This window comes from Mustelus asterias, unplaced genomic scaffold (assembly GCF_964213995.1).
Source record: "Mustelus asterias unplaced genomic scaffold, sMusAst1.hap1.1 HAP1_SCAFFOLD_35, whole genome shotgun sequence".
NCBI lineage: Eukaryota > Metazoa > Chordata > Chondrichthyes > Carcharhiniformes > Triakidae > Mustelus > Mustelus asterias.
The window spans coordinates 330,581-344,878 of record NW_027590117.1 but is presented as its reverse complement, the minus strand read 5'-3'; positions in this window follow the sequence as shown (position 1 = coordinate 344,878).

The window sequence follows — 14,298 nt, the reverse complement described above, 5'->3', positions numbered from 1 at the left end:
GAGAGGGGCCAGAGAGGGGGGTATGCCGAGCGAGAGGGGGGCATGCCGAAAGAGGAGGCATAGAGAGAAATAGGGGGCATCGAGAGAGAGAGAGGGGGACATGCAGAGAGAGGCCGGCAGAGAGAGAGGGAGGTAAAAAGGGGACAGAGAGAGAGGGGGAGGGGTGGCAGCGAGAGAGAGGGGGCAGAGAGAGAGTGGGGCAGAGAGAGAGATGTGGCAGAGGGAGAAAGAGGGATACAGAGAGACAAGGGGGCAGAGAGTGAGAGGGGCCAGAGAGAGAGAGAGCATGGCCGAGAAACAGAAAGGGGCAGAGAGTTAGAGAGCGGAGGCAGGGAGAGAGACAGAGACTGTGAGGTTCTTCAGCAAATTGACAAAGAAAGGGACATGGTTTTGGAGGGGTTGGGAGGCTTGCGTGGACAAGTCTCACAGTCTTGATGATTGTGTCCCCAGATGCTGTGGGAGGCAAGGGAGGAGGTTACAGGGTCTCTGAGAGATATTAAGAGGTTAACATCGCATGCAGCTAAGAGCTTTTGCAAAAAGCGGCTAAACCAGCAGTTTGGGTAAATGACAAGCTTAAGACATTGATTGCAAGAGGTTTCCAGTACAGGAGCAGGAATGTGTTGTTGCAATTATACAGGGCCTTGGTGAGCCCACACCTAGAATATTGTGTGCAATTTTGGTTTCCTTTTCTGAGGAAGGATCTTCCTGTTCTCGAGCGAGTGCAGTGAAAGCTTACCAGGTTGATTCCAGGGATGACGGGACTGATGCATGAGGGGAGAGTGACTAGGTTAGGATTGCTTTCGCCGAAGTTCAGACGAATGAGGTGAGATCTCATAGAGACTTATAAATTTCGAACAGGACGAGACAGGATAGATGCAGGTAGAATTTCTCCGATGGTTGGAGGGCCCAGAAACAGGGGTCACAGTCTGAGGATTCAGGGAAGACGATTTAGGACGGAGGTGAGGAGACATTTCTTCACCCAAAGAGTAGTGCGCCTGTGGAATTCATTACCACAGGAAGTAGTTGATGCCAAAATATTGAATGCATTCAAGAGGCGGCCAGATACAGCACTTGGGGCGAATGGGATCAGAGGTTATGGGAAAAAGCGGGATTAGGCTATTGATTTGGAGGTTTAGCCATGATCGCAATGAATGGCAAAGCAGGTTCGAGGGGCCAATTGGCCTCTTCCTGCCCCTATCGTCTATGTTTCTATGAAGCCCCCAAAGCGAGAATCACACCACGAGACCAATGAGCCGGTGACATGCAAGCATCTGAGCCTATCAAAATATGTTCCAGTCAAAGCAGACTCGCTGTCTTTGCAGACCGTGATAGAGTAATAGAAAATTGAAGACAACACAGCATATTCACAGGGAAATGTGATTCTCTTTGTCTTACACCCTGAGTATTGAACCAAAAGTTCAATGTTGGGATTGTAGTTTCTCTCAGCGAAAGGGACTCCAATCACATCAGTTCAGGGATTGTCGTGAAGAACCGACAAGAAACAAAATGTGGAAAAACACAGCTAAGTGTGTTCAAATGCAGAGAGGCAATGTATGAAACGTTCCATATATTAATGATGAACGTGGGTTTTGCACCCACTCGTGCAGAATACAATCGATGCACAGACCATCGCCAAAACCACTCGAACGTCTCGTCAACGACAGACAAACTTGTAAACCGTCTCCTTCCATTTGATTGTGTATCCATGAAGAGTTGGGGAAGAAGGTCTCCCTCACCAACGCTCCTGGATGTCCAGCCAGATGGAACAAACAGAAGAAATTTCCATTCCATCAGGTCAGGGAATGTTGGGAATGGAGCGGTGTGGAACATTCCCAGACAATGTCCCACATTGTTCCTCTTAGCGTGAAAACTTACCGCGGAAAGACTGAAACTGGCACCAATTTAATCACATCATGATTCGGATCACTCACACTTTAACCACGAGGCCACTGATGAAGTCAGGATGACTTCGAATTTCTACTAAAATGCCAACTGAACTCACTGACTGGCAGAATGACATTACACATGGGACTGGTGAGTCACAACCACAGGCCGACTTGGCCAGTGGTGAAAACAGATATCACTGCTTCTGACCTTCACCAGAACAGATAGTGAAATAAAACATTGCCCATTAACATCTCTGATGTGTCGAGAAAAGTTAGTTGATAAACAATTGCGTTGTGAAATTATCGTTGCTAAACTTTGGGATACATTGAAAATTTGTTTTCAGTGGCTGGGTTGCAGCGGGTGGCTCGTTGGTCTAGGGGTATGATTCTCGCTTTGGGCGTAGCATGAAAATGCGAGAGGTCCCGGGTTCAAATCCCAGACGAGCCCCGAAATTATTTTTAAAGATAATTCTTTGCAATGAAGACGAAGACAATGAGCGAAAGCCGAAGCAATGTTGAGCTCCGAGAACTCATTGCAGAGAAAATATCTCTGCAGACCCGAAAAACAACCATACAGTTTGACAGGACTGTGAATCCCACGGTCTGATTTTATATTTTCCATGTCTTAGTTTAATTCCGGTGCTCTGAGTGAACCGTGAGTATTGGTGCATTTCAGCAGTCCTGTTGAGAGGAAATCAGGCGACGGACACACGAACGGAGGAAATAAGGGCACAAGAAGGCCATTCGGCCCCACAAGACTGCCCCGCCATTCGCTAAGATCATGGCTGATTTGTTTATGTTTAGATTTCCACATTTCCATCTGTCCCCGTTAACGTGTGATTCTGTTGCCAAATAGGAATCATCTACCTCCGGCTTAAAAATATTCAATATCTAATTCAATTCTAAAGAGGCAAATATGTACACACATCTCCCAAGTTGACAGGGATTGGCATAGAGGTTTACAGCATGGAAACAGGCCCTTCGACTCAACTTGTCCATGCCGCCCTTTTTTAACGGCGAAGCGAGTCCCAATTGCCTGCGTTTGGCCCATAGCCCTCGATAGCCATCTTACTCATGTAGGTGTCTAAAAGACAAAATTGTTCCCGCCTCCATGACTACCTCTGGCAGCTTTTTCCAGACACGCACCACCCTCTGTGTGAAAGAATTGCCCCTCTGCACCCTTTTGTATACACCCCCCCCCCACACACATCCCCCCCCCGCCCCCCTCCCTCACCCCCCGCACTCACCTGAAACCGATGCCCTCTAGTTTTAGACTCCCCTACCTTTGGGAAAAGATATTGACGATCTCGCTGATCAATGCCCCTCATTATTTTGTCGACCTCAATAAGATCACCCCTGACCTCTCGAGAAAAAAAATCACAGTGTATCCAGCCTCTCCTTGTAACTCAAACCATCAAGACCTGATAGCATTCTAGTAAATCCTTTCTGCGCACTTTCTATTTTAATAATATCCTTTCTCTAATAGGGTGACCAGAACTGTAGACAGGATGGTGAGGAGAGTGATTGTAATAAATCAGACGGTGTCCTGCTTTTTATTAATGGGGCACAGAGTACAAAAGTACAGAAGCTATGTCAAGCCTGCATTTAAATTGAGTTCGGTTTCACGTGGATATTGCTTCCATTTTCTGGAGAGAAAATTTAAAAAGCAATATAAAAGATTTCAGAAGGCAGCAGAAATGTTTCACCAGAATAGTTCAATTGATCAAGAACTTTAGTTACAGAGAATGGTTAGATACGCTGCGACTTCTCTACTCGGAGAAGAGAAGGTTCAGAGGAGAAATTGGGAAAAACATACAAATCCTCATGGGTCTGGTCTGAAGATGGACAGAAATGTGTTCTCATTGTTAGTAGGATCGAAACCCAGAGGGCAGATATTGGAGGTAACTGTCAAAAGAAGCAACAGCAGCATCAAGGAAATGCTGCCTGAGAGAGGGTCACGGCAGGTTCACTTGAATTCGATTATTCTTCGAAAGGAAAATATGCAGGGCAACAGTTAACCGACAAGGCAGTGAAACCAGGGGCCCGCTGAGAGCTAGCAGAGACAGGGCTGAATGGTCTCCCTTTAAGTTGTTTTGTTTTTTAACAGTATTTGGGCGCCGTAGGACATGTTTCATTTATTGACCATCCCTCGCTGTACTTGAGAATCGTGGTGTGTTTGAGACTCTGCAGTCCCTGGGGTGTAGACGCACACATAGGACTGTTCGGGAGGGAATTCCTGGATATTGAACTCGTGACAGTGAAGGACGGTGATATGCTTCCAAATCAGGATGGTGAGTGACTTGGAGGGGAACATTTGGTTGGAGGTGTTCCCAGGCATCTGCTCCTCTTGTTCTTCGAGATGGTCACGATCCTGGGTTTGGAAGCTGGTGTCTAAGAGTTCGGGGACTGGATCAGAAAGTAATTCCACTGACAAATTAAAAATCTTTTACAGCAAGATGTTTGTTTAAATTCCAGTTTAAAACCAACTCTAACAAATGAAGCAACTTAACTATTAACAATTGAACAATATTTAAAGAAGAAAGTAAACAACTAGAATTTCTCATTTTCATTGTTTTAGTCCCAAATAAGCAGCGTTCCATTTCAAAGTATAACATTTTACGTTATAAACAATTAGCACCCACAAGTATATTTTGTGAAATTATTTCAGAGTGTTTTGAATCTTTAAGAGAGAAATTGGTTTTCGAAGCATCTTGTAGAAAATCTCTGCCTTCAAAAGCATGATGAAGGAACTGAAGAAAGTCCTTATTAGTCAGGAAATTGTATTGTCGGAACTGCTAGAATTAAAACGCGACAAAATCCCCAGGGCCTGATGCTCTGCACCCCAGAGTACTGAAGGACGTGGCCCTGGAAATAGTGGATGCATTGGTGATCATGTCCTGTTTTGTATCGACTCTGGAAGAATTCCCATGGATTGGAGGTTCGCTAATGTAATTCCCCATCCCCATATGGGAATTTCTGACGTCGTGGAATAGAAAGCTCAAAAGTTCAGCATTTGGACAGTGATTATATTTCAATCAATACTTTATTATCAGTGAAATGTTTTGGGACGTCCTGTCGTTCTGAGAGGAGCCAAAGAATTTCCAGTGGACCTCCGAAAGGACACAGAAAGGTTCGTGGAATGGGATGACATGTGGCAGATGAAGAATAAAGTGATTCATTTTGCTGGGAAGAACACAAAGAGGCAACATAAAATAAAGGGTATAATTCCAAAAGAGGATGCAGGAACAGCGGGAATATTGTGGACATGTGCATAAATCATTGAAGGTGACAGGACAGTTTTTAAGAGCCGTTAATGAAGCTTAAATTATCATTGGCTTTCTAACTGAAAGCAAGAAGTGAATACAAAATTGCAGTGAACAAATTGCAGATGTACTATTAGATAGCTCATTTACTCTTCTTAGCCTTGCCCCTCGCCTGAGGTGTGGTAATCATTAAGCTAAATCTTCACCAGTCAGCTCTCCGTGTTGAGAGGGGCACAGCGGATGGTCATTTGGGACTAAGCTGACTTTACCTTTATATCTGGGTCATCTTCAGTATGAAGTCTCACAAAACCAGGTAAAGTCCAACAGGTTTATTTGGAATTTATTGAGTCAACTCACCTGTTGAAGGAGCAGCGCTTCGACAGCTCATGATTCCAAACAAACCTGATGGACTTTAACCTGGTGTTGTGAGACTTCTCAATACGCCCGCCCCAGTCCAATGCCGGCATCGCCACATCAGGGTCATAGTTAAACTGCGTTTTTCATTATCTGCTGCTGTGTGGGGGTTGGGATCTTTCTCATTTTGTCTGTGGAATTGTGCGTGCACAAGCGATTTGTTCTGACCGTCAGCTCCCGGAACTGTAAATTAGTTGGAATTCATTCTGTATTTGCAAGCTCCGGGATTGTAAACGAGTTGATGTATCTCCTCATTTTGAATCTCCGATATATTTTTTTCAGCGTCGCTGACTGGGCCAACATTTTCTTTTGTGTTCATTCATGGGGCTTGGGCGTCACTGGCTGGCCAGCATTTATTGCCCAATCACAGTTGCCCGAGTGCAGTTGACAGTCAACCACATTGCTGTGGCTCTGGAGTCACATATAGGCCAGACTGGGCAAGAATCTAGTTCCCTGAAGTTCCCTGGTGAATCAAATGTATATTCCGATAATCGACAATGCATGAAAGCATAAATAGATTCTTGATTGCAGATATTTTGCATTGAATTCAAATTCCACCAGTTGCCATGGCGGGATGTGAGCACGGATCCAAACAGAAATTAGTTGAGTTTCGGGATCAATATTCCAGCGATAATACCACAAAGACATCACCTCCAAATTTCCCTCCAACTGAGTGGCTTGTTCGGCCACCTTTGAGGGCAGCTCAGAGTCAACCACATTGCTGTTGGTCGGGAGTCACATACAGGCCAGACAAGGTAAGAATTCCTTCCCTAAAGAGCATCAGTTTATCAGTTGTTGTTTCTTTTTCTACGACAATCGATTCAAGGTAATTAATGGCAGACATTTTTATTGATGTCGAATTTCACCATCTGCCGTGGCGGTGGATGTGTGAGTGTTTATATGAGTGTGCGTGTGAGAGAGAGATTAACTCATTTTCATTCTACTTGTGAGTGTGAATCAATCCCCTATATTCCTTCACAAACACGGTGATCCCTTTGCACCGATGAATTCTTATTAAAAAATACTTGTACCCTTGTGACCCTGATGGGCGGATGGGAGGTGTGGTGAGGTTTGAAGACAATGCCGCAGGGCGCTGAGTGTAAAACAGCCGATTTTAAAGCTTGTGTGTAGGAAAGTGAAGAGTGAACTTGTCTGTGAGAAGATCACAGAAAAGCTGTATCTGGAGCTGCGTAAAAGAGACAAGTGTTGGTTGTCAGCCAATGACCTCCTCTAATGAAGGCACAAAATCAGAACAAGGAAATGCTGGAAATGTTCTGCAGCTCCGAAAGCAGCTGTGGAGAGATATTCATGTCACCAGGATGTAACTCTCCAATTGAATACTTCATGTTGCTTAGATCTGACCCTCTCAACACCTTCATGTAAGGAACAGGTAGGGCGGGAATTGGGTATTTGTTGATTTGGGCAAACAGAACAATGCAGCAATGAGAAGCTGCTCACCGCCCGGCGGCTTGGGGAAGGATGGGACTCAGATACGAGTCTCTTTTTGGATTGACAAATGGAAAAAACACATCGAGTTTTAAATGTAAGAACAATAATCGATTTGTGCAGAGTTTTTACGCTAGTTCCAGTGCAGGCAGGATGGCCGAGCGGTCTAAGGCGCTGCTTTTAGATCGCAGTCTCCTCTGGAGGCGTCTGTTAAAATCCCACTCCTGACAATGATTATTCCGTCGCGAGACACCTTCGAAACCCAAGGCATCTCTCACCTGGCTGCACATGGCTGCACATGGGCCGCAGATGCAGAGAAACAACGACGACTTGCAAGGTCCACTGCATCCTGACTTGGAAATATATCGCCTTTGCTGTGGCCAGCTCACAATCCTGGAACTTTATCTCGAACAGCAGTGTATGTGCACATACGCCACATGGACTGCAGTGGCTCAATAATGAGTTCATTGCCAAATACTGAGAAGTATTTAAATTGAACAATAAATGCTTCCCAGGCCAGTGACACACATATCCCGTATAAATGAAGTATTAAAAAATAATCAACTTTAGAACAGGAAATTATGTGTGTGAATCAAATCCTGAACACGGCTACTTTTATACCAGATGTGTGTCTGAAAACAGTAAATGGAACCAGCTCACGATAAACCGCTCAATGTTTCGCGGAGGAGTTTCACTGAGTGATGTGTGCGATTCCCTCTGATGTGCTTGTTCAATGTCGGGGAAGGCAGATTTGAAATAAAGAACAAAGAACAGTACAGCACAGGAAACAAGCCCTTCGGCCCTCCAAGCCTGTGCCGCTCCTTGGTCCAACTAGACCAATCGTTTGTATCCCTCCATTCACAGGCTGCTCATGTGACTATCCAGGTAAGTCTTAAACGATGTCAGCGTGCCTGCCTCCACCACCCTACTTGGCAGCGCATTCCAGGCCCCCACCACCCTCTGTGTAAAAAACGTCCCTCTGATATCTGAGTTATACTTCGCCCCTCTCACCTTGAGCCCGTGACCCCTCGTGATCGTCACCTCCGACCTCGGAAAAAGCTTCCCACTATTCACCCTATCTATACCCTTCATAATCTTGCACACCTCTATTAGATCTCCCCTCATTCTCCGTCTTTCCAGGGAGAACAACCCCAGTTTACCCAATCTATCCTCATAGCTAAGACCCTCCATACCAGGCAACATCCTGGTAAACCTTCTCTGCACTCTCTCTAATGCCTCCACGTCCTTCTGGTAGTGCGGCGACCAGAACTGGACGCAGTACTCCAAATGTGGCCTAACCAGCGTTCTATACAGCTGCATCATCAGACTCCAGCTTTTATACTCTATACCCCGTCCTATTAAGGCAAGCATACCATATGCCTTCTTCACCACCTTCTCCACCTGTGTTGCCACCTTCAAGGATTTGTGGACTTGCACACCTAGGTCCCTCTGTGTTTCTATACTCCTGAAGACTCTGCCATTTATTGTATAACTCCTCCCGACATAATTTCTTCCAAAATGCATCACTTCGCATTTATCCGGATTAAACTCCATCTGCCACCTCTCCGCCCAATTTTCCAGCCTATCTATATCCTGCTGTATTGCCCGACAATGCTCTTCGCTATCCGCAAGTCCAGCCATCTTCGTGTCATCCGCAAACTTGCTGATTACACCAGTTACACCTTCTTCCAAATTATTTATAGATATCACAAATAGCAGAGGCCCCAGTTTACTGGGAATTCGGTGCAGTCTCGATCGGCTACTGTGGGATTCAATTATTTTCTTTCATGAATCTATCCGAGATCCCATAGCATCTGGGGAGAGAGAAACGGTCGTTCCCGTGAAAGGTCTGCATCTGAAATGTGAACGACCTCTATTTTCTCAGATACGTTCCGGATCTGGCAGTATCTCTTTTTTCACAAACACCACCAGATCTGGAGCTTATTTCCAGCATTCTGCTGTACCAGGAGTAGCAGTATCAGGCTCTGCAGCTGAGTTGGTTAAAGCGCCTGTCTCGTCACAGGTAGATCCTGGTTTCACGGACACGAGCAGTGCCTTGATTACTTTCACGTGATCTTTCAAGTGTTCATTGCAATTACTCAAGTTACAATGTCCCTTTCTTGCTCGTCAATATCGTCTTTCCCTTTAATTGGATGATCTACAAAGTTGAAACAAACACAGATTTCGCGACTCCCCACGAATATCTCGACTGTTTATTTACACGATTCAGTTGTTTTCATCATTTTGCAGTTAAAAAAAATCCCCAATAAACCAATGCTGTAAATTCTACAAAGACAGTATTCCTTTTTTTTTCCCTCAGGGAATTTCTAACACAGTCAAATGGCCTTAGAATCACACAATCCCGACAGTGCTGAAAGGGACCATTCTGCCCATCGGGCCTGTACCCAATCTCCGACAGAGAATCGCACGCAGGATCTTTTCACCCCGCTAATCTACCGATACAAACACCTTGGGGAATCTAGCATGCCCAATCCACCCAACCTGCTCAGCTTTTGACTGTGGAAGGAAACCGGAGCACTCGGTTTCCTGGGATACCTTGCCAGGGTGAATGCAGCGTGAACAGCACTACAGTGTGGCACCATCCAGGACAAAGCATCCCACTTCATTCGCTTCCCATGCATAAAAATTCACTCCGTCCACTACCAACACACAACGGCAGCAGTGTGCACCATCTACAAGATGCACTGCAGCAACTCAGCAAGGCTCCTTTGCCAGCACCTTCTCAAACCCACGACCACTACAGCCTAGAAGGACAAGCGCAGCAGACACATCAGAATAATACCACCAGGTTGCAAGGCACTGATATTTAGCTATTGATTGTAGTTATTGAGAAGTTGTTGTTCCGTGTGTGTTCTTTAATCTTCTTTATCTTCCCAAGCGTAATATCTAATTGAAAAAAAATACTATTGCTAACCCAACCAGCGAATGTTGTGTCAAACTTTAAGAAAGCCCTCTGGGGTTTGCGATTTCTTCTCGAGTCAGTGGTTTCTTTGGGAGCTGATGAAACAGGAACAGCATGGAGAGATGGCAGAGCAGGAAATGTCGGTGCCAAAGCTGAATCATATCAATGTCGGAGCAAACTGCTTGTTACTGATCAGATCCAAAATCCGACTCTGATGGGATTCGAACCCACAACCTTTCAGTGCCTAATGTGCCATCATTGAGAAGTCCAATGCGCTATCCATTGCGCCACAGAGCCGCATGCCAGAAATTCACTTTTCAGGTCCATACATGGATTCTTGACAATGTAGAAACGACTGGTAAGTTCAAAACTCTCGTCGTTAAAATGTCAAGAACGGTTCGAGGAACTTCATTGATTGCAAGTCATGTTGGGGCATCTTATGTCTGTTTTTTTTAATACTTTTCCAATTTAATCAAATCAAGTCCAATTCAGAGTCTCAACAAGTTGAGACATTTCCGATCCAGGCTGGCAAGACAGGGCAAGCGACCATTTACCCTGTCCTGGGCTTGATCTACATGAGCCAAGCTGATTGGAGGAGGGAAAGCAATTCCTCCTCCAAGACTTGATCTCATTTGCATCTTAGCCAAACTGCCGAGATACTGCTTTTAAAAATTTCTTCATATGAAACATATGAAGCTTCAATGTAACCTCATGACCTCAACCAAGTGCAGCATCCAATCCATACTACACTTGATCTTTTAACACGCCACAGAGCCACGTGCGAGAACTTTAGTTTACTTGTCCTTATATGGATTTTTGATAATGTGGAAACTATTGATAAGTTCAATAATCTCGTAGTTAAAACGTCAAGGACTGTTAAGAGGGACTTCATTGATTGCAAGTCATGTTGGGGCATCTTATGTCTGTTAAAACGGCTGTGGAAATACAAACCTTTGTGTCCTTTATACAGGAAATCTTTCCATCACAGAATGATCCTCCCTGTCTCTCCTTCTCATTCTCCTGTCCAGCTTGGAGATTAATCTCGCGGGTTTGATAGTCGGCAGACACATTCTACTCTATCTGTCACAGGACTGATCAGAACCTGTTCCCTGTTCCAGGGAAACACCTGCACAGAACACAACGCAAAGCTGGAAGCTGGAAATCTGAAACAAAAACATAAAATGCTGGAAATGCTCACCAGGTGAGGCAACATTTTTGACAAATGGAGATTTCCATAAAATCAGCTCCTGAAGCAGAGCACAGCTGCACAGTTTAAAGTTTCTTTTCATCAACAATGGATGCTCCATTCTATGATTTTGAACAATTCAAATTGATAATCTGCATTGTTCTTCTAGTCACCACAGCCTGAAAACCACTTCAGGTATTGATGTGACCCTTGGATTTTAAACTTGCAAATCCAATCACTATCTTATTAAAGCTACTGTATCCAACACCCGCTCAGTTCTTTGTGAAAGAGAAGGAAAATTGAACATATATTTGAATAACTTTCCTTTGACGAAATTTGTACAGAAGCATAAAGGCGCGAATCACACCCAACACTTCATGAAACTCACCCGCAAAACATTGAAAGGTGACAGTGTTTATGCAAGGGATGGTTCTATTTATTCATTCATTATTAATGGAGAATAGAAAAGTTGGAACAGTATGCAATCTGGGCAATATAACTGAACAAAGTGAAACACAATGGGTACTGGGCAGGATAAGCCTACCATGGGCAATATACAAAGTGAAGTGCGACATTGACTGAGTTGTCAGATGGAGTGAAGGTACATAGGAAAGTAGGTGTGCTAAATGTTTAATGATCACCGTACAAGTAGATGTGAAATGCAGACTTCAGGCTGGATATTCAGTGGGTTCTGAGATGTGTGGAGAGACTGCGGCATCTTGGCGTGATAAAGGTGCAATACGAATTAGGAACGCTAAATGTTATTATATAAAATATAAATTGTTTTATATCGTCTCTCCTTGATCTTCGGACCAAGATGTATCAATTCACACTTCCTTACATTAATTAAGTTGCATATGTCACGTGTATTCACATTCCACCAGCCTGTCCATATCTTCTTGGAGTTTTAGAGCCGTGGGGTTATGCTGCAACTGTACAGGACCTTGGTGAGACCACATTTGGAATATTGTGTGCAGTTCTGGTCACCTCACTATAAGAAGGATGTGGAAGTGCTGGAAAAAGTGCAGAGGAGATTGACAAGGATGCTGCCTGGTTTGGAGGGTAGGTCTTATGAGGAAAGGTTGAGGGAGCTAGGGCTGTTCTCTCTGGAGCGGAGGAGGCTGAGGGGAGACTTAATAGAGGTTTATAAAATCATGAAGGGAATAGATAGAGTGAACGTTCAAAGACTATTTCCTCGGGTGGATGGAGCTATTACAAGGGGGCATAACTATCGGGTTCGTGGTGGGAGATATAGGAAGGATATCAGAGGTAGGTTATTTACGCAGAGAGTGGTTGGGGTGTGGAATGGACTGCCTGCAGTGATAGTGGAGTCAGACACTTTAGGAACATTTAAGCGGTTATTGGATAGGCACATGGAGCACACCAGGAGGATAGGGAGTGGGATAGCTTGATCTTGGTTTCAGATAAACCTCGGCACAACATCGTGGGCCGAAGGGCCTGTTCTGTGCTGTACTGTTCTATGTTCCATGTTCTTGAAGATTATCAATATCCTTCTCACTAAAGATCATAATCTTTTCAAGTTTTGCACCACTGGTAAATTTTGAGATTGAAACCTGTACACCCAGATATAGGTCAATAATATTTGTCAAGAAATGTAAGTTTCTCTCTATATACTACCCCAATTATAAATAGATAAAACTTTGTGTAATATATGCTTTAATAGGTTTGTACTAATAATTAAACCGTTGCATAATGAAATTCTAACTATGCTAAACAACAATGATTCAAAATGCCACTTGGTTGAAAAGAAAACACCGACTGGTGCTAATACTTTCACTTAAAAATACTTAAAAAGCATAGCCTTGCTGATTTATCGGTATTTAATGATGAATACAGAGGAAAGCAGCGTACTGGTAGATTTCGAATTGATATGGCCAACACATTTAGTATTCCGAAACTCCTCCGTCCCAGGTTCAATATACTGTGAACATTTCCTGTCTGGTTTTTCCCTCTCTGCTGTCGAAAGTTCACTCTACCAGAGTGTGCTGACATCTATTGGGCGCAATACAGACCTGCAGTAGAGCGGAAATAAAATCACATTAACTATCGCTTTTGCAGAGACAGATCAAACAGGAATTAATGATTGGATGACAGCCTTAAATCCCATGGAGAATTCAATATTAATGTACTTTCCCATGTAGTCAATATAACTTGCAATTTGCTATTACCTGGAGCAGTTGAGTCGACTGGCACCAATGTACTAAAGGGGAACCTAGGTAATGAGACGATGGAGAATGAATTTCAGAGATAAGCAGATGCTGTTACATTGAAGATTTTGAGTAGAAGATCGTATGGAATCATGTACTAATTAGAACAAAAGGGCCGGTTCCAATGAGGTATCTTCTGGGTAGAATGTGTACAGATTTGCAAAATCTCTCACATAGGTTTATAATGAATATCACACACATATGTCGCACCAGAGACAGAGCGATACAGAATGAGTCCAACACTCATACATACAGAATCTCAGAATGCATACAACAAAGAAAGGGAGACCATTCGCCTCTTTGTCTGTGTGCTGGTATGTACAAGAACGACTCAGCTCTTCCCTTTCCCAGTCCTTGTCTCATATCCCTGCAAATCCTTTCACTTCAGGTGCTGAACCCTTTCCCCTTTGACAGCCATGATTTGATGCTGCCTCTGCCACAGTCTCGGGCAGTGCAATCCAGGTCCTAATCACTCAGCGCATTAAACACCATCCTTCCATCCTGAGCCAATTGGAACAATATTTTTTTTATTTTCTTTCCTTAGGCTGCACCCACAAAACCACCACCTCTACCACCTCGAAGGACAGCGGCAACAGATACATGCGAGCACCAGCACTGCACTCTTTCCCATCTCCACCATCCCCCGCCTCCACACACCCCGCCCCCCCCCCGCCCCCCCACCCCCTCGCCCCGCCCCAAACCGGCGTCTAACCCACTCACCGTCCTGACATGGAAATACATCGCGGCTCCTTCACTGCTGCAGTGGCAAAATCCAGAAAGACTGTTTGGCTAACAGCACTGGGGCTCTGCCGACACCTCAGGGACTGCAGCAGTTCAAGAAAACAACAAACCACCAACTGCTTAAGGTCAGTTAGTGATTGGCAATGAATGCTGGCCTAGTCAGTGATGCCCACGTCTCGAAATGAATAAATAAATAAAAACTCGCAACTAC